Raw genomic sequence first — 22,805 nt, forward strand, 5'->3', positions numbered from 1 at the left:
AGGGGCTCCTGACGCTTAGGCAGCAGGAACCGGAGGGCAGCGGGCAGCGGGCTTTGTGCAAAGGGTCTGGGGTCAGTTGTGAACTGGAGCCCTAACAAGCGCTGGCTTCGTAACCAGGAGAGCGCTGAGATACCGGGCGGTGGGGGCAGAGCCGGGAGCCTCCTGCAGGACGGAGGCCACCTGCAGGACGGAGGCCACGCGAAATGGCGTGGCCACTGTGGGACTCGGGTCAGCCGTTTGGTAGAAAGCGAAACACATACCTACCCCATGACCCAGCTCCTCCCGCAGTGTTTACCCAAGATAAATAAAAACACAGCTCCACAAAAGGACTCGTACAGGACGTTCACAAGTCCTGGGCATGACACAAAACCTGGAGACAGCCCAAACGCCTGTCAACAAGACAACCCTCAAATAAACAGTGCTGACGCCTGCTGCGGAATATTACTGTGCCACGAAAAGAACAAACTCATGACAGATGAAGCAACATGACTGCACTGCAAACACATTTCATTGAGCAAAAGAAGCCGGATTAAAGGTACGTACGACAGGATGCTGATGGAAATAGTCCATGTCCTGAATGGCTTTGAATTCCTAGGCTCAGGGGATCCCGCTGCCTCAGCCTCCCAAGCAGCTGGGCAACAGGCCTGAACCACTGCACCTCATTTTAAATACATATATTTTTTGCTATGTAGTTCAGGCTGAACTTGAGCTCACTATATAGCCCAGCTGGCCTTGAACTCACAGCGATCCTCCTCCCCAGCCTCCTGAGGGCTGGGATCACACACACGCGCCACCACGCCTGGCTCTGCCAGGTTCTTATGTAACTGTCCTCCAGGGCTTGACCAGGCCACTTGTTCCTTGAAGGCACCGGGTGGGGGGACTCCTGTACGGCCCCTGTAAGTTCACTTCTGTGAAACTCAGGTTTCTGTTTCTTGGTGCCCGGGTCTTGTCTCTGTCTGCAGATTAGAGCAGAGCCCCGGGGTGGAGGGCCAGGCCATCAGGCGCCAGTCAAATTCCGGGTCTGGGCAAGATTTCCGATGTACAGGTGAGGGGTCCTGGGGGATAAGGAGATTCCTCAGAGCACTAAAGCTAGAAACTCCACTCAGCCCAGCACGTCACAGTGACCCATGCACATCCGTGGTCACAGCAGCACAATTCGTGAGAGCGGAATCTTGGAATTGGGCTGTAGACCCACATGCAGACCAGTGGATCAACAAAGTGGGATATGGACATCCTCTGGAGTACTACTCTGCCCTGAAGAATGACAGGTTTGAGTCCTTGGCAGGCAAATGGATGTACTTGGAGTTTACTTAGCTCAGTGAGCTAAATCAGAGGCACGGCTTAAATGTCAAGCCCAAAATATAAATGACTTTTAAAAACACAATAAAAGACAGACAATAGAAAACAGGGAGAGAGAGCTTTTACAACCAGGAAGGGGTCCAAGAAAGGAACAGAAGGGGAGGGAGGACAGGAAGAGGATTAAAATGGGTTACACACAGGTGACCTCGCACTTGCCAGGCAGGCTGCAAACGGGCACAAACAAACACAAAGGAAAGATTCTCAGCACGGCCGGGTCCCACTGTCAGCGGGCAGGGACCTGACGCCCGGGTTCCTGGGGCACCCGGCCAGCAGTGCAGCTCGCCCCGCCCCAGGCTCCAGCCTCCTGGCTCCGGGTGGGCGGAGCTGCTCGCTTCCTGCAGGAGCCAACAGGCTCCTTTTTGCCTTTTTGGGGCTGTGATGCCGCAGCCAGCCGAGGTGCTTTCCCGCTCTCCTGGGAGATGACAGCAGGACAAAAGAATGCCCGTGACCCCGAATTCCAGGCATGGTCTGCATAGCTGAGACTGCCACCGCAGGCAGACACTGTCGGGGCTGCCGGGGCCTCCCGCCCGGCCGGGAGGGTCCGGGAGGGCTGGAAGGTGGCAGGTGAGCCAGGCACGGTGGCTCAGCCTCTCATCCCAGCGCTCTTGGAGGCTGAGGCAGGAGGATCGCTGCAAGTTTGAAGACAGCCCGGGGCTCCATAGGGAGGCCAGTCTCAAAGAAGCCAATCAACCAACCAACCAAACAAACAAAACAAAGATTAGATGGAAAAGAAGGAGGTGGCCTGGGGCGGAGCTGGGGGCAGGTTCTGGGGACACTACAGCTCTGGGCTCCAGAGCCCACCCTGGGGGTCTCCCAGGGTAACAGGATGACACAGGGGGCCAGTCCGAGGCCGGAAGCGGGGCTCCGGGGCGGGGCGCTCTCTAAGCGGCTCTCTGGCCACTCTGGGCAGCTTTGAACCACACAGCGGAGACGGCAGGGCCCCGTGTTTGCTCCGTGTGTCGCCGGGGGCAGGGGTACTTGCACAGGGCTCCCCTGGTGCGCTATGGGGGCGTCTGGGGTGCTGCAGGTGCTGTGTGCCATTCCCAGCTCTGCCTGCTGCCTGCTGGGAGCTCCCCAGGGTGACAGCCATGTGTGTGCCCACGTCACCCTGGCTGAGTCACCTCTGGAGTGGAACACTGTGTAGCTCTGTTCTTCTGGGGCTAACTCACCCTGCCCCTGTCCACCGCTGCCCCTCCTGGGGGCTGCCCGGCAGTTCTCACCCAGTTAGGTCACACTCGGCCTTCCCCAGACTCCCAGTGAGGCCCCACAACCCAGTCTGACGGAGGAACTGGCCCGCTGAGGTGTGGTGGTGAAGCCCAGGGTGAGTGCTGTGGCCTCGTGGGACCCCTTTTCTCCTTGACTGAGGGTGAGACCTGCCCTGGGTGGGCCATGTACAGGTCATTTCAGGCCTGGTAAGGCACTGGTAAGGGATTCTGCACCGCAGCTCCTCAGGATGGCTCTGAGGTGGAGGCTGCGTGCCCAGGAGCAGGAGGAGCCCTGAGCACTGATGGCCTCGCTGGGTGTGCTGGTGCACACCTGTAACCCGAGGGCTCGGGACGCTGAGGCAGGAGGATCGTTGCAAGTTCAAGACCAGCCTGGGCTACACGGTGAGCTCAAGGCCGGCCTGAGCTGCACAGCGAGACCCCGTCTCAGAAAGACAAAGAAACAAAAGGTGGCCTGCAAAGGGTGGAGCCCTCAGTGCTAAAGCTGGAGGAAGCACATTCTGGAACAATCTGAATGAGAATGGAAGATTCCATGCTCTGAGAGACACAGCGGCCAGGCTCCCATGTCCACGTCAGTCTCCAGCTCCAGACCTGCAGACCTGTGAGCTCACTCAGGTTCAGCCATTATTTGAAGCTGACGGTTTGCCGAGTTTGTTACGCAGCATGCTAGCTGATACACAGGGCTGGGATGGGAGTAGACAGGACCTCATGGGCCAGCCTGAGATGGAGGTTCCTGTAAGCAGTACAGTGTGCATCTGCCACCAGGGCACAGGAAGCTGGTATTTGTGCATTCCAGCCGGCGAGGCACTGGCAGCTGTGTGCTAAGGTGACCTGCTCATCCGGGAACAACCCAGGCTTGCATGGTGGCCCGGGGCCTGTGAGCTGGGGGAACAGACAGAAGCAGTAACTCCTTGTCCTTAGAGAGAACAGAAACGGCCTCCAGCTGCTTTTAAAACTCCCAGAAAGCCAGGGATGGTGGCACACACCGGTCATCCCAGCCCACTAGGAGGCTGAGGCAGGAGGATCCCAGGTTTGTACTCACCCTGGACACTTTAGTGAGTCCCTGTCTCAAAATTTAAGAAAAACATAAATAAAGAAATACATAAATAAAAATAAAAAGGGCTACTGCACGCAAAGGTCCTGAATTCAACCCCCAGCACACAAAGAAAACAGAAACAAAAACAAACTTCCTGGCCCAGAAGCTCTACTCCGGATTCTTGCCTCCCAGGCCCCACAGTCCCGCCCTCCCCCTAAACAGTGACGGGGAAAATAAACCAAACCAAACAACTGAAGTCTGCAGCCCGATTCTGCAGGGCCCAAAGCACAGGGCGTTCGGAAACCGGAGGAGCGGGCTGTGTTTACAGAGGACGCGGGCCAGGCCCAAACAAACCCGACTGCAGTGCAAGGGGGCCAGGCTGGGGGGTCGCGGGGCGCAGTGGGCGGGGCTCCAGCTCCTTTCTCTGCGGGAGCGGACACCCTGGACCCCGCGCATCTCACAGAGGGCGAGAGGGGCGCTGTTCCCAGCTTGCGGGCCACGCCGGATTGTGGGTGGCGGGTCAGGGCGGATGCGGGCTTTTCCCAGGCGTCTCCTGAGCTCCTGGCCCTGTCCGTGCCTGGGGATGTCTGTGGTTGTGTCTGGTAAGGCGCGGGCAAAACCAGGGGTCTGCAGGGCCCGGTGGGTCCCCAGGGCACCGCCGGCCTCAAATGTCCAGTGTCTGGGGGACGGGTAGGGGCTTACACACTGCAGAAAAATGCTTCCAAAAGCAGATGGGAGAAGCCAGGCGTGGTGGCTCACACTTGTAATCCCAGCACTCGGGAGGCTGAGGCAGGAGGATCGTTGTGAGTTCGAGACCAGCCTGGGCTACAAAGCTCAAGGCCAGCCTGGACTGCACAGTAAGACCCTATCTCAAAAAAGACAAAGGGTGACAGGTCACCAGTGGACCCACTGCAGGACCTACACAGAGCCTGGGTGCTGGGCTGGTGCTGGGCACCAAGGCCAGGGAGGCCTCCGTGTGCCAGGACAGCGGGAACCTGTCCCCAAACCCCCTCGCCCTCCCAGCAGCCAGGAGGTCAGGGACCACATGGACTCTGGTACCCACACCCCAGGGCCAGGGCACGCTGCCCGGGCCTCCACCAGGGCCATGGTCACAGGACCAGGGTGAGGGCCGGCGGCCACGTGAGGGCCAGTGACCTTGTGGCCTGGCCAGCCGTTTCTGAGAGAAAGCAGCTCGAGGGCTGTCACAGGCTTGTGACTGCCCGTCAGTCTGGTCCCTTTGTTCAGGGGCTAAATCAGTCCTCGGGTAGCTATATTTAGAGAGGGGAGAAAGCCGAAAACAGACGGCCAGGCCGAGCCCACAGAGCCCAAGAATGGGCAGCCTGTTCTGCAGCCCGCCCTGGATGACAGGGCTGCCCAGGTTGCCCTGGCGACGGGGTGGGGGCAGGCTCTGCTCCCTCCTGGCTCACAGCAGGTCAGTGCGGTGTGGGGGTGACCGTGGTCATGTGAGAGTTTGTAATCTTGGGCGCGGAGCAGAGAGGGACCCCCCCCCACAGTGTTTGGCTTGTGTCACTTCTGCTCCGTACTTCCTGGCAAGGAGGAAATGTTGTCACCCTGGCCCCATGCCAGGGCTAAGGGGCAGCACCAGCCTCCGGAGCACCCGACTCCCTACAGGGGCTGCAGGGCTGCAAAGAGATGGGGCACCATACGGGGCTTTCCCACCTCGGCTGGGACAGATGTGTCTGCAGCTTAGCTGGACAAACTCCTACACACCCTGCAAAGACCCTTCAGTGTGCTGCCCCTTGAGAATCTGCGGGTCACAACCAACCTTGCACCTCGAATTGTGCCTGTACTAAAACCTCTCTTGGCTTTCCACACCTCCTAGGAATGACCCCGGGCCTGGTAATATTATGGCTTCTGTAAGAAATCACACAGTTTCCCAGGGAAAACCCAGGTCCCTGTCCAGTCCCCAGCGGTGCCCGAAGCCCTCGGCTCCTGGCCTCTTCCTCCACCTGCAGAGCCGGCAGCACTGTGGCTCAGCTTCTCTCACCTTCTCACCTCTTGCACTGGCTCAGGCATCCCCAGGACACACTGGGGCCTGTGGTGAGGGTGACCCCTCGGGGCGGTCACTGAGGCCAGCTGCAGAGGAGCTGTCAGCTCCTCTTCCATGGAGGGGACATGGCCAAGGCCCCGTGGTTGGGGTCAGAACCGTTAGCGGCTGTTAATCCGCTGACCCCAGTGCGTCCCCGAAGCTGGCGGCCTGGACAGCAGGGCTGAGTGTCCTGTGGTGCTTCCAGGGTGGCTCTGTCCCCAGTACCAGTGCCCTTCCCTGGGACCAGCACTCCTGGCCCCTCCTGGCATCAGTAGCAGCAGTCAGCAGTGCCCAGGGGCACATGCACTCTCTGGTCAGCTCTACAGGAAGCGAGGGCCTGCCGGGGTACAGGGCCTGCAGCCCGGCCCCCAGACCTACCCAACAGCTGCAGCCCCTCACTGCGGGCTTGGGCTCTGGAGGCTGAGGCAGGAGGACCTCAATTCCAGCCCAGGCTGGGCAGCGAGTCCCTGGCTCGAAACACAAAATAAAAGCCAGCGTGGGCCAGGTGTGTGCAAAGGCCCTGGCTCCATCTCCAGGGCTAAAAAATAATAAAAACCCAAGGGGCCCTGCTGCGGTCACACTGGAGTCGCCTGTGAAATTCTGCTTCCTCCCTACGGTGCCAGCCGCGTGCACAGCGTCGCCCGGTGGTTCCACGCACACGACTTCCGCGTCTGGCGCCCCCCCTCCCGGTGGCCTGGGCCAAGACAGCGCTGACGGCTGTCACGGGGTCTCCGAGGACGACGTGAGGGAGCACGCACAGCGGGGTCGGCCTCGCCCTTGCAAATGCGACCAGGTTGAGCCCCAGGGCTCAGGAAGTGCAGAGGTCGCCTGTGGCCGGTGCGGGGAGGGGACGGTGACAAAGGACACGCAGGCCGCGCGGGTGGCCCGCAGGAGGGTCCCCCGCAGGGCTTGCAGCCTCAGGGGTGCTGCCCAGAGCTGGGGACCCCAAATGCCCCCTGGCCCAGTCCGGCCTCTGTGACCTCCGGGCTGCACCGAGGAGGGGGCAGAGGGGGGAGGAGGGGGGAGGGGAAAGGAGGAGGGGGGAGGGGAAAGGAGGAGGGGGGAGGGGGGGCAGCGGCGTCTGAAACACGGGGGCTGCTGCAGACGCACAGGGACCCCGAGTCCCAGCACCCTGCACGCGCCTGAGGCTGCAGGGCCCCGGCCAGCGCCCCCTGCCGGCTCTGGCTCAGCTGTGGCGCCAGCTGGTGTGGAGGAGGAGCAGGGACGGTGGGTCCCCCTCCCCTCCCTCCTCTCCCCTCCCTCCCCTCCCCTCCCCTCCCCTCCCCTCCCCTCCCCTCCCCTCCCCTCCCCTCCCCTCCCTTCCCTTCTGTCATTTCCCTCCGTGCTGGGGATGGAACCCGGCGTGTGCCCAGAACTCCATGCCCGGCCCTTTCTGTGTTTCATGAGACAAGGCCTTGACAAAGTTGTAAAGTTGCCCAGACTGGCTTCCGGTTTGCAATCCTCCTGCCTCAGGCTCCTGGGGAGCTGGGATGGCAGGCATGTGCCCCACGCACAGCCTGAGTTTCCTTCCTCTTTAAGGCTGTGTTGCAGTCCCCTGCCTGGAGAACGTGCCCTGTGCGGTGCCCTGTGCTGGGACACCTTGTTCTCCCCCGGGGCCGCTGTCAGTCCCGGCTACGAAGTCCCTCTTCACTTTGAAAGTGCAGCCGCCTCCCACACCTTCCCACCCCGTTCCCCATGCTGGGACTGTCCCCCTGGCCGGGAAGGGGGTCCGGGAGGGCTCTGGGGGCCTCTGCTGGAGGGCAGATGGCTGGAGCAGCCCGGGGACCCCAGATGCCCTGTGACTAAAGAGCCAAGCATGCTCGGTGGCTAGCGTGGTGGCGCACGCCTGTCATCCCAGCTCTCAGGAGGCTGAGGCAGGAGGGTCCTTGCAAATTCAAGACCACTCGGGGCTACAAAGTGAGCTCAAGGCCAGCCTGAACAGCATAGCGAGACCCGGTCTCAAAAAAGACAATAAATAAATTAATTAATAACGAGCCAAGTGCTCAAATCCAGCGCTGACCCTGTGCTGTCTTTCATGGCAGAGCCTCAGTTTCCCCACCTGGAAAAGGGGGCCAATGAGTACGCTCCCTGGGACTCCTAGGGGAATGAATCCAGCCGAGGAGCAGGGCCTGGGCTGTGGGATAAACCAGGGACGTTTGCTGGGGTGCTCAGGGGGTGGGGGTGAGGAGGTGAGGGGACACAGAGGGGAGGTGTGCCAGCGGCCAGGGCGGCTGGGGGAGGTCTGAGGGCTGGGACAGCCCGGCTGCAGCTGGTGGATCACCTGGGGCTTTTTGCTAAGGTGCAGGCAGGTGTGACTGGGGGGGGCCTAATCCCCGCAGGCAGCCACGTGGCTGCAGCCCGAGCCCGCGAGGGTGACATCTAAACCAGTGCAGCCTCCTCTGCTGCCCGGGCCCAGTGAGCGGTGACACGTGTGCATGCCAAAGGGCCAGGCTGGGGTGCACTCGGGGACCCCACGATTGCTGTCCTGGTCTCAGGGCTGGGGGTGGGAGGGCGGGGCCTGCCACCCCCTTCCCCACCCCGGGAGATGCAGGAAGATGGGGACAGAGCTGAAGCCCAGAGGTCAGCTGCCCGGCAGAGACATCAGGTGTGGGGCGGCTGGGGGAGGGGAGGAGGAGGCCCGCAGCACCCCCGAACTGAAAGTTAAGGGTTGACTGACAGCTCGTCATCCGGGAAGCCTGCTCCTGTGGACCAGCCCTGTGGCCCCAGCAGAGGCAGGAGGACGGCACGATGGAACTCAGCCCGGGCGATGGAGGGGACCCTGTCTGAAAATTTAAAACTAGGTATAAAGGGCCAGGTTGGAGATCAGTGTGAAGGCCGTGGGCACCCCAGAAACAAAACCCCAAATTAATGCAAAATAGTCACATCAAATAAAATAACGATTTTTAAAATTAAAGATAGGCTGAGGCAGGAGGATCGCTGCAAGGTTGAGGCCGGCCTGGGCTACACAGTGAGTTCAAGGCCAGCCCGGCTACACAGAGACCCTGGGCCACAGAAAGAACATAACAGAGCTGGATTTTTTTCCCCCAACTTCAGACAGGGTCTCACTGTGTGGTTCAGCGTGGCCTTCACCTCATGGTGAGTGTCCTGCCTCAGCCTCCCCACTGCCGTAATGACAGGCATGTGCCACTGCGCTGCCTCGTGCCTATTGTAAGCACCTCCAGGTTTGTAGTTTAGTTGGGGGGCGAGCTCAGGAAGCTGGGGGGTGTGGGAGTGTCCTGCACCGGTCTTTCCGGGACCCCCAACCCCTCCTCTGGTCCCAGATGACACAGCCACGCTGGTCAGGCCCCGAGTCGTCCTTGGACCTCCAGTGTCCCCTGCAGTCCTGGCTGCAGCTGGCGTTCAGAGCGAGGAGGGGAGGAGAAGGGAGTCTGATCCAGGCCGAGGCTCCCCACCCCAAAACCTGCCCTGCCCCCGCCAGGCAGCCGGCAGGAAGCAGGTAACCAGGTAACCAGAGGGAGAAGCCCAATCTGTCTTTGCCTGTGGTACCAGGGTAGGGGGGATCCCGGCGCCCTCACACCAAGCTCCATTCCTGGCCCTTTTTTATTTTTAGATTTTGAGGCAGGGTCGTGTTCATTTACCAAAGAGTCCAGGCTGCCCCCACCTCCGATCCCCCTGCCTCAGCCTCCAGAGTGTGCACTGGGCCGGCTACAGCATTCAGACACCCAGCGGGGCCCAGAAATCCCAAGGGAAGTTAGCAAACACGGAGGCCAAGAAACGAAAGCACACGGCGGCCGGCTGGCGGACCGGGGCCAGCTCTGGGGAGAAAGCACCTTGGCCAGGGCTGCAGCCGGCCCGCGCTAACTGGACCGGCGGGCGGGAGGGAAGCTCAGAGGGGCAGAGGCCGAAACTCCACCCCAGCGGGAAGGAAGCTGCAGAGATGAGACACGCTAAACGGAGAACAGAGAACAAGAAACCGAAAGTTGGTTCTTTCAAAAGCTTCGTAACCTTTAGCTAGACGTTCAAAAACCCCAGAAGATGGTAAGTTACAAAAACCTAGGCAGAGGCGAAAAGGGGGCGTCAGTATCGCTTTACAGAAACCAAAGGGAGGAACAGAGCAGAGAGCTGTGGACACCTGGACCGAGCAGGTTCCAACTCAGGGCCGGCCGCAGTGGCTAGCAGACTTCCAGGGACACACGAATGACTAGCCCGGATGCAAACTGAGATGTCAGGTGGGCAGCTGTGCGCTCCCCAGCACCCCTGGTGTTTTGAGACAGGGTCTTACTGTATAATCGAGGCTGGTCCTGAACTCACTGTGTAGCCCAGGCAGGCCTGGGACTGCTGGAGATCCTCCTGCCTCGGCTCCCCGAGTGCTGGGATTACAGGTGTCACCACCACACTGGTTTGGCCTTTTTTTTGTTGTTTTTAATCTTTTTGAGACGGTCTCGCTGTGCAGTCCAGGCTGGCCTTGGGCTCACTTTGCAGCCCAGGCTGGTCTGGAACTTGCAATGACCCTCCGGCCTCAGCCTCCCGAGTGCTGGGGTGACAGATGTGCACCACCACGCCCGGCTCACTTTTTTTTTTTCACTGTTATGTTCTGGTTTCACCTTTGCAACATTCTTCCCAAGCGGGGAGCATTATGTTCAGCACGGGAGGTGACAGGAATGCCCCCAAAAGTTGGAACTGGTACACAGATTGAGTTCGGAGCCCAGAGCTTGTTTGGGGGACACAACCTCCCCGTGTGTCACACGCACGTGAAATGCCGTGGCGGGGGCTGAGAGAGAGCTCTCCCTGGAGTGTGCCCAGACCCAGGCTCCTCCCCAGAACCAGAAAAATAAAAATACTTTGGCTTGTTTTTTTCCTTTTTTCTACAAAACAAAGGAAGATAAACTCATGGGAGAAAGAAAAAAATAAAGCAACATACCTGTATGTGTTTCCCAGGAAGCACTGATTTCTATCCTGTAGTTAACAACAGGGGGAGAGAGAGTCAGTCAGTTACCGCCAGACACGGGGCTCCCCTAGCTGTCCTGCTCCCCGTGGGGAGGGGGAATCAACTTTTCTTTTGATATATATGCAGGTAATTTAACCCAGGATTTCGCACCCAGACACATTTCCACTTTTAAATTCTCAAACAGGGTTTGCTAAACCACCCAAACTGGCCTCAACTTCTGACCCTCCTGCCTCAGCCTCCCAGCCTGACAGCTGTGCACCACCACACTTGGCGTGACTCTGTCTGTCTGTCTGTCTGAGACAGGGCTGCATTTTGCAGTGCAGGCTGAGCCGTGAACTCCTTCTGTAGCCCAGGCTGCCCTGGAACCCGAGCCAACCCTCCTGCCTCAGCGTCCTGCAGGCTGAGATCACAGGCGTCCGCACCACGCCCCACAGCCGGCCTGGGTCTCATTCTCGGCTCTGTTCGGAGCCCTGACTTTGTTTTTGTGTGTGTTTGTTTTCTTCCCAGAATGGGGAAGAAAGGCCAAGTTTTCTCCTGAAACTTGTATTATTCCATTTCAGGTTCTGGGCCCTGGACCGGCCCATCCTCCGGAACTGAGCCTCCTGCTCCGTTTCCCTCTCTGTTTTCCACCCTTCCGTGGCCACGTGCTGGGCGAGGGGACAAAGCCATTGACCCTGGAGGGCGGGAGGACAGGTCCCAGCCGGCCCTGGTCAGGCGGGAGCCAGGATGCGGGGTGCATGGGGCCCTGCCCAGGGTGGTTTGGATGCAGGCTTCAGGGCAGCTCAGCCTCCTGCCAGGGTCCCTTCTGTGTCCCTGGTGTGGACAGCAGTGCTGACACCGCCCCTGAGGTCAGTGGGCCCAGCCCTGCCCCGCCGGCTTCCTGCAGCCCGGGACCAGGCTCACGTGGCTCCAACAGCGCCCGGCCCCTCTGCCTTTACAAAGGTTTGGCAGTCCCCAAACTGACGGGGTTTTTCCAGCCACACAAAAGGTGGCCGTGCCCGGCCCAGTGCTTTCTGGGCAGCAGGGGCCAAAGAGGCTCAGGGTCCAGCACAGGACAGCAGGGCTGGGGCGGCCCGGGGCTCCCCTGCTCCGGCACAGGGCGGGCCCACAAAGGCACGCGGGGACTGGGGGGCGTCCTGCACCCTGCAGACTGCTGAGCTCTCAGTGGTGACAGCCACTGGTGTCCCCAGACCCAGCCAGGGAACTAAGGCACTCAGTGCCAGACCAGCAGGACACAACTTCCCGCCCAATGTGTTCAGCTCCGACCTCAGCCGGGCGTGGTGGTGCGCCCCGCCATTCTGGCACTCTCGGAGGCCGAGGCAGGAGGATCTCAAGTTAAAGCCCAGCCTGAGCACCCTGGCGAGACCGTATCTTGCAATTAAAATGGGCTGGGAAGGTAGCCCTGGGGTCCACCTTCAGTACCCCCCAAAAGAGAAGCTGCGTATCTGGGTGTCACTAGCTTGTATGCACTGTTCTGGGGATCCCATCCCAGACACCCCCTGGGGATGTGAGTTTCGTGCCTGCACTGGGTACTTCATAGATTCGCCCCCGACGGCCGCTGCGGGTTCTGCAGGGAGCTTTGACTCCTGTTTGGCTGGTACTGGAGATCCAACCTGGGGTGCTCTCCCGCTGAGCTGCCCCCAGCCCTTTTTATTTTTTTGAGACAGGGTCTCTGGCTTGAACTGGAGATCCTCCCGCCTCAGCCTCCCAGAGTGCTGAGATGAACGGGCCCGGACACCTTTGCTGCTCAGCCTTAAGTGGAGAGGAGAAAAATACCAGAAAATACCAGAAACCCTGCAGACTTGCTGTGTGCAGGACGGGGTGGGCACAGATGTGGAGGTCCCCCATCCTCTAGATTTCCTTGGACCCGCGTGGGTGGAGCTGAGCCCCTCCTGCTAGGCTCCTCTTTCTGAGAAGTGAAACTTGAGATCTTCTCAGAGAAAGGCCCCAGGGGCCCGCTGTCACCTCCTCGGGAGCTGCCACCTTGAGGCCCCTTCCGCTCCCCCCCAGGGTGGGCACCTTCACGCCACAGCGCAGGCCAAGGCCTGGAGCGGGAAAGGGCTGGGCAGTGCCCCGCGTCTGTCCCTGTAGGCCGACACAGGGAGCTCTCCGCCACCAGCGCAGCTGTGGTGGTGACACGGGGGGAACCAGGGCCGCTCTGGGCACCGAGATGCCAGCTGGGTGCTCCGTGGAGCGTCCTGGACGAGGGTGACAAGGTCACTTCTCGGAAGCCCTTAGCGGCCCCATGGGTGGTGAGCGTGACCGCTCAGCTCCCCTCCGTACCTGCCCGCCCTCGCCTGTCCAGCAGGGCTGGAGCCTCTCAGCACTGGGTGGACGGCGCAGTGATGTCACAAAACACACCCTGGAGAAAACCCAGGTGGCATCTGGGTGCAGGCGGTAAGCGGACAGTTAACAGAGTGGGGGCCTGTCTTGGGTTCATTTTTCATTGTTTGAGACAGGGTCTCCCTAAGCTGCTAAGTGGCCCGGGGCTGGCCTGGAACGTGGGATCCTCCTGCCTCAGCCTCCCAGAGTCCTGGGATGGCGGGCGTGCACCACGGCACCCGGCACCGGTTCCTTTTAATGTAACTTTCAGCTGAGGAAAAGAGTGTGGGTCAGTTCTGGGGGGCCAAAGGGCGCCCCTTACAGCCCAAGTTCCCTCGGGGCTCAGACCGTGACCTGGGGCAGTGTGCTGAGCCCTTCGAAGCGTGCACCCAAAGGTTCCGGTGTCTACATGGCGTGGTCACAGCTGTCGCCCCGGAAGGAAACCCCATCGCCCAGGCAGGCAGCCTTGGGCCTGACATCTGCCACGCTGCTCCCCAGAGTTGCCCTTTCCAGACACTTCTGCTGGGCCGCCGAGCTGTCTCTCCAAGTCCGAGGAATTACCTTTAGAGTCGTTCCCACACAGCTCCACAGAGCCTAGCACAGTAATCTCGGTGGAATATTATGGAGTCCTGAAAAGGGCTGAGACACTGCCTCGCCTCACGTGTGATACTCTGGGCAGAGGGCGCTGGCCAAAGGAAGAGGGTTCCTTTATCACCATGCATCACGCAGTCACAGAACAAGGCTCCTCTTCCCTTCATGCTGCTTGAACCGGGGACAAGGAGCGGGTGGGGGTGGCAGTTCCTAGAAGATTGGGGGCCTCATCTGGGTCCCATTTCCTTCAGCTGTGTGTCCCTGCACGAGTCCCTCTGGGTCCCCCGCAGAGAGTGAGCTGAATGTGGATTATTTATACTCCTCGCCTTGTGCAACAGCGTAAATACAGGAGAGGCCAGGAAGGCACGGCGTCCCTGTGATGGACACCAGTGTCAGGGACCAGCTGTCGCCTGCAGCCGGTTCTGCAGCTCTGCGGAGCCAAGAGCTCCAGGCTCGGAGGCCTCCCTTCCCCTGGGAGGGCTTGGGGTCCTCCTGTGTGGCCCACACCTGTCTCTAGGAGGAACCGCAGTGGCGCACGCCTGTCATCCCAGCTCTCTGGGAGGCTGAGGCAGGAGGATCTCGGGTTCCAGCTGAGCCAGGACAACTTAGCAGTTTACTGAGACCTTGTCTCAAAATAAAAACTTAAAAGGATGGGGCTGTAGCTTCCTCCGGGGAAGAAATGGTGGCCGGCGTCTTCGTCTGCCGCCGTCCTTTGGGGCCATCCTTTGGGACAATCCTCTGGGACCACGTGGAAGGCTGGCAGGCTGGGGACGCTGGCTGCTGGGTTGCACACGCAGACACGCAGATGCACAGCCCAAACTCACCACCTCTGGTGGCCGAGGTCCTGGGGCTGAGGGACCCTGAGATCAAATTTCCAGCTCATGGTGGTGGCAGCCTCGCTCGGTGAGGGTGACATGCCGGCAGGCAGCCCAGGAGGTGACAACAGCCAGCATCCCCTGACCCCGCAGTGCAGCCTTCACCCCAGCAGGGGCAGGGTGGGGCTGGGGACCCCCAGGCTGTGTCCTCCAGGGTCACATCTGAGCTGGGGCGGGACAGGCCTGCAGCCACGTGAGGGCCGGGGGCCGGGAAGTGGATTCGCTCGTAATTCTTGGCCCTGCGTCCGTCCCGGGACCCTCCTGCACAGGGCTGACCAACTCTTGGAACTGCACCAGAGGAGGCCGACCACGGCCACCTGGACGGCTGGGGCCTGTGACTTCCCTGGGGCACGGGCCCCCATGAGGACCCCGACACTGATCTGCCCGCAACATCGCTGCTACCCCATTTTGACCCTGGCCTGGGGGTCCACCCTAGCCCCTCTGGGATCTGGACAGCTGGGCCACGGCGGGGGGGGGGGGCACTGGTCAGGGGACACGGCTGCCGCGGCTGGGGGAGGCACGCAACTCTGGTCGGAAGTTATTCTGGGTGTGTTTCAGGTTCTTTTGACTTTTTAAGACCCAGCCTCGCTAAGTCCCTGAGTTGTCTGGGCTGGGCTGGAGCACGCGACCCTCCTGCCTCAGCCTCCCAGAGGGCTGGGGCCCCAGCAGGAGCTGTTGTGCGTTTGCCCGAACCCCTCCCCGGACGAGACTGAGTTTACAGAAATCCTGGAAGTCGGGGCCACGCAGCCGGCAGGGCGGAGCGGGGCCTCGAACCCTGGTCTCCGGAGCCCTGGGACCCGGCCTGACCTCCCATGTGGAAAAGCACAGGCCTGGCCTGCAGCCAGCGTCCCAGGTCCCAGGCGGGAGAAGCCAGGAAATAACCGGAGGCGGAGGCGGGTTCACGGGAAAGCATCCCAGGAATGCAGATCGCTCCGGGGCGCACGCACCGCACCGCACGGAGGGTCCCAGTCCCTGCTCCAGCCTGGGCCCTGCACTCACGCCCCTGTCCCGGGGCCTGGCCCAGGTCGCAGGGTGGCCCGGGGACGGGGTGGCACACGGGTGGTTTCCAGCCGCCTGTGTTTACGGCAGCAGGGCAGAGGGGAGAGAGCACCATCAGCAGCCACCAAGGCCAGCTGCCGCCTGCCAGGCACCCTCGGGGGACGGGGGACGGGGAGGTCAAACCGCAGCAGGTGGGGGGGGGGCTGCGTCCCCCAGGCAGGTGCTTCTTTGCTCTGCATGCAAATGGCTGGCGTGAGCCCCCGTTTCTTGGTAACTGAGTGTGACAGGCAGGGTGGCCTTGAAAACACACAGGTGTCCCCCCCAGTCCTGAGCCGGGGAGTCTGGGGTCGGGGTCCATGCAGGGCCATGCTGCTTCCAGGGGTGGAGGTGGGGGGGTCCCTCCTGCCCCCTCCTCTGTCCCCACGGCCCCAGCCACACTTGTCCCGTGTCCCGGGACCCCGCCAGACCCCTGTACCCCGAGCCCACAGAGTTGAGGGCAGAAGAGCCCGCCTGGTCCCTGTCCTAGGGGCACCTGCCCGGGGCCCCAGCCTGGAAGGACACCCCCTCTCCTCCTCCCTGTCCCCACAGAAAGTGGCCTGGTCCAGGTGACAGTGGCTTCCTCCTGTGACACAGCCCACGAGGTGGCCGAGGCCCTGAGATCTCAAACCGCAGGGGGTGAGGGCCAGCCTGAGCCACAGAGCAGGATGTGGGGATCCCTGAAGGTGGTAGTGGAGTTGGACCCCAAGTGCTGGTCACCTGTATCCCACTCCTTGGGGACAGATTTTCCTGCACCCTACTTAGGTGACAACACTAGGGCAGGACCCTGTGAGGCTCCCTCCCCAGCAGCCGCCCACTGGCCCCCCAGGGCTGAGTGGCTCAGGGCTGCAGGATCAGGGCTGCACCCTGACAGGGATAAGGCCCAGGCTCCATCGAGGCGAGGCGGGGCACCTGGTATTCACCCCCTAAGCGAGGCAGGGTGACAACTTGAGTGTGGGGGACCCCACTCACCACCCAAGTGAGAAAGCATACTAGGAAATACTCTGGCATCCGTGGATCTGAGGCCTAAACGCTGAGGTCCTCAATATGTAAAGATCTCAGCAAACCAAAAGGAGAGGAGTCAGCTTAGTAACGCTGCGCCCCGGTTAGATGCCAGCTAGGAAAATGGGCGTGAGACAGCGCTGCTCTCAGGAAACAGGAGGCAGCAGGGTCGCTTCTGAGATGCATTTTTGTTTTTGTTTTAGTGAAGCAGAGTCTGGTTTTGAGCTCATGGCGTGGCCCAGAACTTGCAGAGATGCTCCTGCCTCCGCCTCCTGAGCGGGTGCTGGGATCACAGGAGTGCGCCGCCACACCTGGCTTCAAAATATGCTTTACTAAACGTCTGGACCGTTATAGCGTCTCGAGATAGGAAAATTATGCTGGGCCACGATATGCTGGAGACACCAACCTGAACACACGCCTGTGGACACAGATCAGACAATCCGGAGACAGACACAGGGCACCGAGCAAGGGGCACAATTATAACCCTGGCACGTTCGCCATGGCCGAGTTTCGCCAGCAGTTTTGAAACAACACAGAAAGAGAGGTCGGCACCATTCTGTCCCCAGCTGCCGGGGGACCCACCTGCCTCAGCCTCCAGAATACCCCGGGTCTGAAGATTTGAAACAGAGGAGCTTCAGGAGCCTTTGATCTCAAAACCTGACCTTCTGTGCCTTTTACAGATAGCAGAGCCAGGTCGGCCAGGCCTCCGGGCTCAGAGCCCTGCGTGCACCGGGTGCGGGGGGAGGCCGGGGGGTGTCCCCCAGCTGCGAGGCCCCTGTTGGTGCAGGTGCGCAGTGCTGGGTCCTGTTCCCACCCTGCAGGTGGCGACAGCCATCAGGAGCCTGATGAGTTTGGCATCTGCTGCGGTCGGCCCCTCCCCTCCCCCACCCGCCCTCCCGCCAGCATGGGGGAGGGGCGCTCGCAGCCCCTGCGAGGTCCCCGCGCAGGTCCCCCAGGCCCCCCACCCTTCTCTCTCTTTTGCTATCCTGGGGTTGGAAGCCAGGGCCTTGGCACTGAGTGACAGGTCCAACCCATCTTTATTTTTTTTCTCTTGAGACATCTTCTGTGTGACAGTCACCAATGTCCCTGGACCTGGCCCAGTGTCCCCTGGTGGGGCAGCGTCCTCTGCCGCAGCACAGAGGCACTTGGGGGACACCTCCTGAGAGCCGGATTTAGAATCTCTGCTTGGAAGCCTGGCATACATCCCTAATCCCAAGCACGTGGGAGGCTGAGGCAGGAGCGTCACCGTGAGTCCCCGGCCAGCCCAGGCTACGCAGGGAGCTCAAGGCCAGCCCAAATGACCCCAAAATCAAACAACAATCTCTGCTCAGACCACATCACCTCCGCTTGGGACCGAGCCTCCCCCACCTCCTGGCCCCCTCCCACCCTGCCTGTGCCCGGCCTCTGCCTGGGAACTGAGGGCTCCCTTAGGCCTGGGGACAGATGGACAGATGGACAGGGAGCCCGTCCACTGTGTCCTGCTCTGATGAGAATCCCAGCTGCAGGACTGAGCCTGGGAAAGACCTCAGCGCCCGCGTCCCCAGCTCCCGGAGCTGTCAGATCTGACACCACCCAGGCAGGCGGGAGGAGGAGGAGGGGGTCACAGGCGCCCCACTAACGGCGGGGTGCAGAGCACAGCTGACCTGGGGGCCCCACAGAGGGGCGAGAAGGGAGAGCCGGCCGCAGGCTCCCTGGCTCAGAGTGGGGTGGGCACCGGACCCCAGTTTCTGCTGGGCTCCACCCAGCACTGGGGACCCCCCTCACCGACCTCAGCTGCTCCATGCACCGAGCTCTCCAGTGTGACAGCCACAGATGTCCCCGGGGGTCTCCTGGGGGCAGACTGAGCCTCCCCAGCTGAGAGCCCCTGGGTCTGGGGAACCCATGGACCCCAAGAGTCCCTCCCTCCCCGCCATCACCACCAAGGCCCGCGGTGACAGGTGACATCCACACAGGGAGAGGGGAGGACAGACTGACCAGGGGACGGACAGTGGACAGTCACACAAGACCAGGATGTTCTGTGTGCCCAAGCAGGGCGGGCACAGCTGGCATCCAGCCCTGCAGGAGGCTGAGCAGGAGGCTGCGAGTTTGAGCACACGGTGGGCAAATCTGCAAGATGGTATCTCAAAGTTTACAAAAAGGGAGCACGCTATGGATGGAGCTCAGTAAGAAGGGGGTGCAGAGGGCCCCCTAAACTCACCCCACCTGCTAAGACTATAGCTCTCAGAGGAGAGGGACTCTCCAGGGCCCCGGATGACACAGACCTGGCAAAACCATGGGCACTCCGGCCCCCACCAGGCCACCACGGGGCCACCTCCGCCGGGGTGGGGGGTGGCCACTGCCCCCCAGGACCCCCCAAGCTATCTTTTGCTTTTATTTTCTGCTTGCAAAAAAAAAAAAAACCCACCCGGCATTGTATTTTTAAATAATTAAAACTTCACAGGAAGTTGCAGAAAAAAAAGCCAGGCAGGATCCGGGGGACCCTGTGCGCACTCGGGGGAGACGGGCTGCATAATTATGGTTCCTATGGCAAGATGTTAAGGCGCTGCCCGCGGTGGCGGTGGCGGTGGCGAGGACGGCAGCCTGTCTTCTTTGCCAGTTTCCTGGACTTCCCTGTCCCTCGTCTCCACCTGCAGGTCCCCTTGCTGTGTGCGGAAGGCCCCCCCAATTTCCTACTGGGTGACTTTTATTTTGCTTTAAAAGGGTTCCTCATAGAGGAGAATCCGCGGGAGAGCGGAACCTGGGCATCTGCTTTGCTTACCGCCATGATCTCAGTGCTCGTCACAGAGGACACACGCCATCCTGCTTTACGGCACAGTAGTACTCCCGTGCGGCTTCCCGCATGCTCTCTACCCGGCCGTCACCTGTTGAGGGACGCGGGCCACTTCCGAGCTTCAGCTGTCCCCGCGGGCGATGTTAGAAGGTTCCTCCCCCGCTGCCCCAGCTTCGCCAGTACTTGTTGTTATTTGATTTCTGGGTGACAGCTGTTCTTTCTGGGGTGACTGGAATCTCGGGGTTGTTTTGATTTTCATTCTCTAGTGGACAGTGATGCTGGCCACTTTCCTTTCTCTTTACGGCCCGCCGCACTTCCTCCCTGAGAAATGCCCATTCATTTGGTTGCCCTTTTTTTTTTTTTTCCAAGTTGCCCGTTTTTTTGACGGGGTCTTACCTGGCTGGGCCTGATGTGGGGGATTCTTTGTAAATTCTAACCCTCCGCCCTGTAGCTTGCAATGTCCCCCTTCAGCAGGTTGGCTCTTCCTCATGTTCGCTTCCCGGGGCAGAAGCTGCTCCGTGTGATGTGATGCTGTTTGTGGGTTTTCTTTCCTTTTTTGTCTTTCTGACACGGTCTTTCAGGCTGAGCTCAGAGCAGCCCTCCTGCCTCAGCCTCCCGAGTGCTGGGACCACAGGAGCGCGCGACCACACCTGGCTTTGTATTGTAGATCTAAACCACAACACTCACCGCATCCACAGAGCACGGGACAAAGCCACACAGTCCTCTCCAACAGCGGACAGGGAAACCCCCAGTGGGGACAGCTCAGGAACGGAGGGGAGCTCTTTCAACCCGACCCCAGCATAAACACAACCCGCAGGCCCCGTCCCGCCCCACAGCGAAAGACTTGGTGCTTCTCACCAAGACCACGTGTGCAAACACAAAGCAGGTGCCGCAGCGCACCGCAGGCCGGCGATCCCAGTTACTTGGGGAGGCTGAGGCAGGAAGATCCCAAATTCGAGACCAACCGGGACAACTTTGTGAGACCCCTCGCAAAATAAGAAATTAAAAACTTCTCTGTGTGCAAAGGGCTGTGAACTGGGCTGTGTGCCCGCAGAGCTTCGGAGGCGCTGCATGTGGACCCCAGCCAGGTCCTGGGCAGCAGCTCCGCCCCTAAGCCAGGCGGGGCTGGGACTGAGCTGCTCCTGCACCAAGGCCACTGCCCGCCCTGCCCTGCCCGGCTCCGAGCGCCCCTGGACACAGAGATAACTCCAGGGCCCTGCGTCACCAGCCTGCTGTGCTTTTAAATCAACAGCCCAGGAGCCCGCGCGGGGCAGGATGGGATGGTCAAAAGGCTGCTGGGGAAAGGACAGCCGGGTGACTTCAGTCAGGAGCCGTATTTCTTCTCCATCCTCCTCTGACCTTGGTTCCAAGCTGCCTGCTGACGCAGCTCTGCTGGCCACGCCGTGGGAACTACACACGGGTGAGCTCCAGACGGGTGAGGGGCCCTGCTCCCCGCTGGCAGAGGATCCAGCCCCAGGACGGTGGTTCATGCCGTGCACTGCACCAGCTCCCCCCCCATCCTGCTGTGGCTTCCTGGCGCCATTTTTCTTCCCAGCTGCTCAGGGAGGAAGACATGGCTGACCCTGCTGTCCCCACCCCACGGGCAACATGACCTGCACAGTCACTTAAACCTGCCCCAGGGCCGGCGTGCTGGCCTGCATTGGTTTTCCCAGCACTTGGGAGGCTGAGGCAGGAGGGTCACGGGAAGGGTGAGACCCTGTCTCAACACGCCCACCCCAAAATAAGATGGAACCTTTCTCCAAGTGGGTTTTTCTCAAATGAGTGTTGATATCCAGATGTTATGTGCATTAAATCTCAGAGAAGCTGACGTCTGTATTTGTGTGTCTGTGTGTGAGCCCACTAACCCAGCTCTCGGAAGGACAGACCTACACACTGGAACTGTTACTAGAATTCGGGGAGGTGCGAATCCTGGTCCAACGCCCTCCCCACTCCTTCCAAACTGTCAACACCTATTTTTTTTCCCAGCGTGGAGACGCTGTTCCCTGGACTCCAGTGCTTGGTAACCTAGTGACCAAGCACCTTCCTCTGTGGAGAGCACAGAGGAACCACACTCCAGGGCCAGAGAACCGGCCACGCGGGGGTTACAGTGACCCGGGTCTCCTTGGCGTCGCTTTGGAGATGTGTGCGGGGTATTCCCGCGTGCTGGCAGGCTGTGCCGCCCCGTGGCCTGCATCCTCTCCTGGGAAATGCCAGCCACACACCACAGGGCATTTGCAGGGCCTGACCTCCACACTTACAGGCTGCAGGGCTCAGGGCCAGGGGAGAGCTGCTGTGGCCTGTGGGTGTCCGGGACGTGCCGGACCTTCGGCCAAGCCTAGCTTGATCTTTGGGTTTTTGTTTTTTAAAGGCAGGGGCTCACTGTACAGCTCAGGTTGGCCTTGAGCTCACTCTGTAGCCCAGGCTGGTCTTGAACTCAGTGATCCTCCTGCCTCAGCCTCCCGAGCGCTGGAATGACAGACAGCTGGGGTTTGGTATAAATTTGGAAGGTTGTCAATGACTAACAGAAATCTCAGTGCAGTCATCCTTTTGACTCTGAGTTTTTTCTTTTAGGAATTTAGTCCCTGGGCTCTTGAGAGATGTTCACAAAGTTACGCAGACAATGAGGCTTTCATTATAGCGTCAATGGTACAGGAAAACGGAAATGCTAGCGGCCTCGCCTGTCAATAATCCACCATAGCTACACACGGGAGAGCCCTCCTACGAAGCATGAGCCAGGCATGGCGCTGCTCACCCGGGATCCCAGCAGCTGGGAGGCTGAGGCAGGAGGGTCGCTGCAGACAGCCAGGAGCAGCTCCCAGAGCTCGGACTGAGGGTGAGGGGAGGTGCTGGTCGCCTCACCGAGAGGCCTGATTTATTTTTTCTGTGTGGGTGCTGGGATGTAAGAGTTGGGTTCTCACACACACCCCTAGCCCACCCGTTTTGGTTCTGAAGAGGGGGTCTCCCTAGATCACTGAATTGTCCAGGCTGGGGTCCTCCTGCCTCAGCCTCCCACAGTGCTGGTGACAAGAGACCAATCCCAGGAGACTTCCTGACACTCGGGCTCCAGGTAGATGGACAAGGGCTGGGGTTGGAGAGAATTCGCCAGGCTGTGCGAGGCCCTGAGTTCCAGTCCCAGCCCTGGGAAAAACAGAAAGCTCCGAGGTCCGGAAACCTCTATTCCCTACCTGACGGGTCCACAGAACGCAAACCGCGATATTGTTACTTAGGCGCCTCTCACCAACTGTGTCAGCTATCGGGTGCCTCAGCCTGCTCCAGCCTTTGCTTTTCGATGAGCAGTTTGCAAAGGAGGTCTAACGGGGCCTGAAGGTGTGGGAAAGTCTGACAGCGGGGCGGCGCACGTCTGCCACCCCAGCGTTCGGGAGGCTGAGGCAGGAGAAGCTCTGCGAGGTGGAAGCCAGCGTGGCTCCACATGGAGCTCGAGGTGGACCCGGCGAGACCCTGACTAGGATGCACCAGCATCAGACGCCGGCAACGACATTTCTAAGGTACAGAAATCCAAGCTGCACGAGCTCCCAGCTCACGTCAAGCTAGGAAAAAAGTGTGGCGTCTCAAAGTGGCCCCCAAAATGGGAAGCTCCCCCTTGGCCTGGCAACCCGAGGCACACAGTCGCCC

At 60.5% G+C, this 22,805-nt stretch overlaps 1 protein-coding gene and 1 long non-coding RNA gene across 5 annotated transcripts in view; one reads left to right on the forward strand and one right to left on the reverse strand.

The window, feature by feature from the left end:
* Positions 1–22,805, reverse strand: part of Gng7 (G protein subunit gamma 7) — a 69,130-nt gene that overhangs the window by 11,346 nt on the left and 34,979 nt on the right. For 2 of the 4 annotated variants that reach the window (XM_063228833.1, XM_003461041.5), the window contains one exon: positions 10,551–10,585. The exons of the other annotated variants lie outside the window; for them this stretch is intronic. The gene's annotated coding sequence lies outside the window, so the exon portion shown is untranslated. The remainder of the gene's footprint in view (positions 1–10,550; positions 10,586–22,805) is intronic. 4 annotated transcript variants of the gene reach the window in all.
* Positions 19,935–21,000, forward strand: LOC134471064 (uncharacterized). The gene is made up of 2 exons (XR_010040417.1): positions 19,935–20,592; positions 20,728–21,000. It is a non-coding gene; the product is annotated as an uncharacterized LOC134471064 (long non-coding RNA).

This window comes from Cavia porcellus, unplaced genomic scaffold (genome assembly GCF_034190915.1).
Source record: "Cavia porcellus strain 051 isolate PalLab524CR breed Dunkin Hartley unplaced genomic scaffold, mCavPor4.1 scaffold_17, whole genome shotgun sequence".
NCBI lineage: Eukaryota > Metazoa > Chordata > Mammalia > Rodentia > Caviidae > Cavia > Cavia porcellus.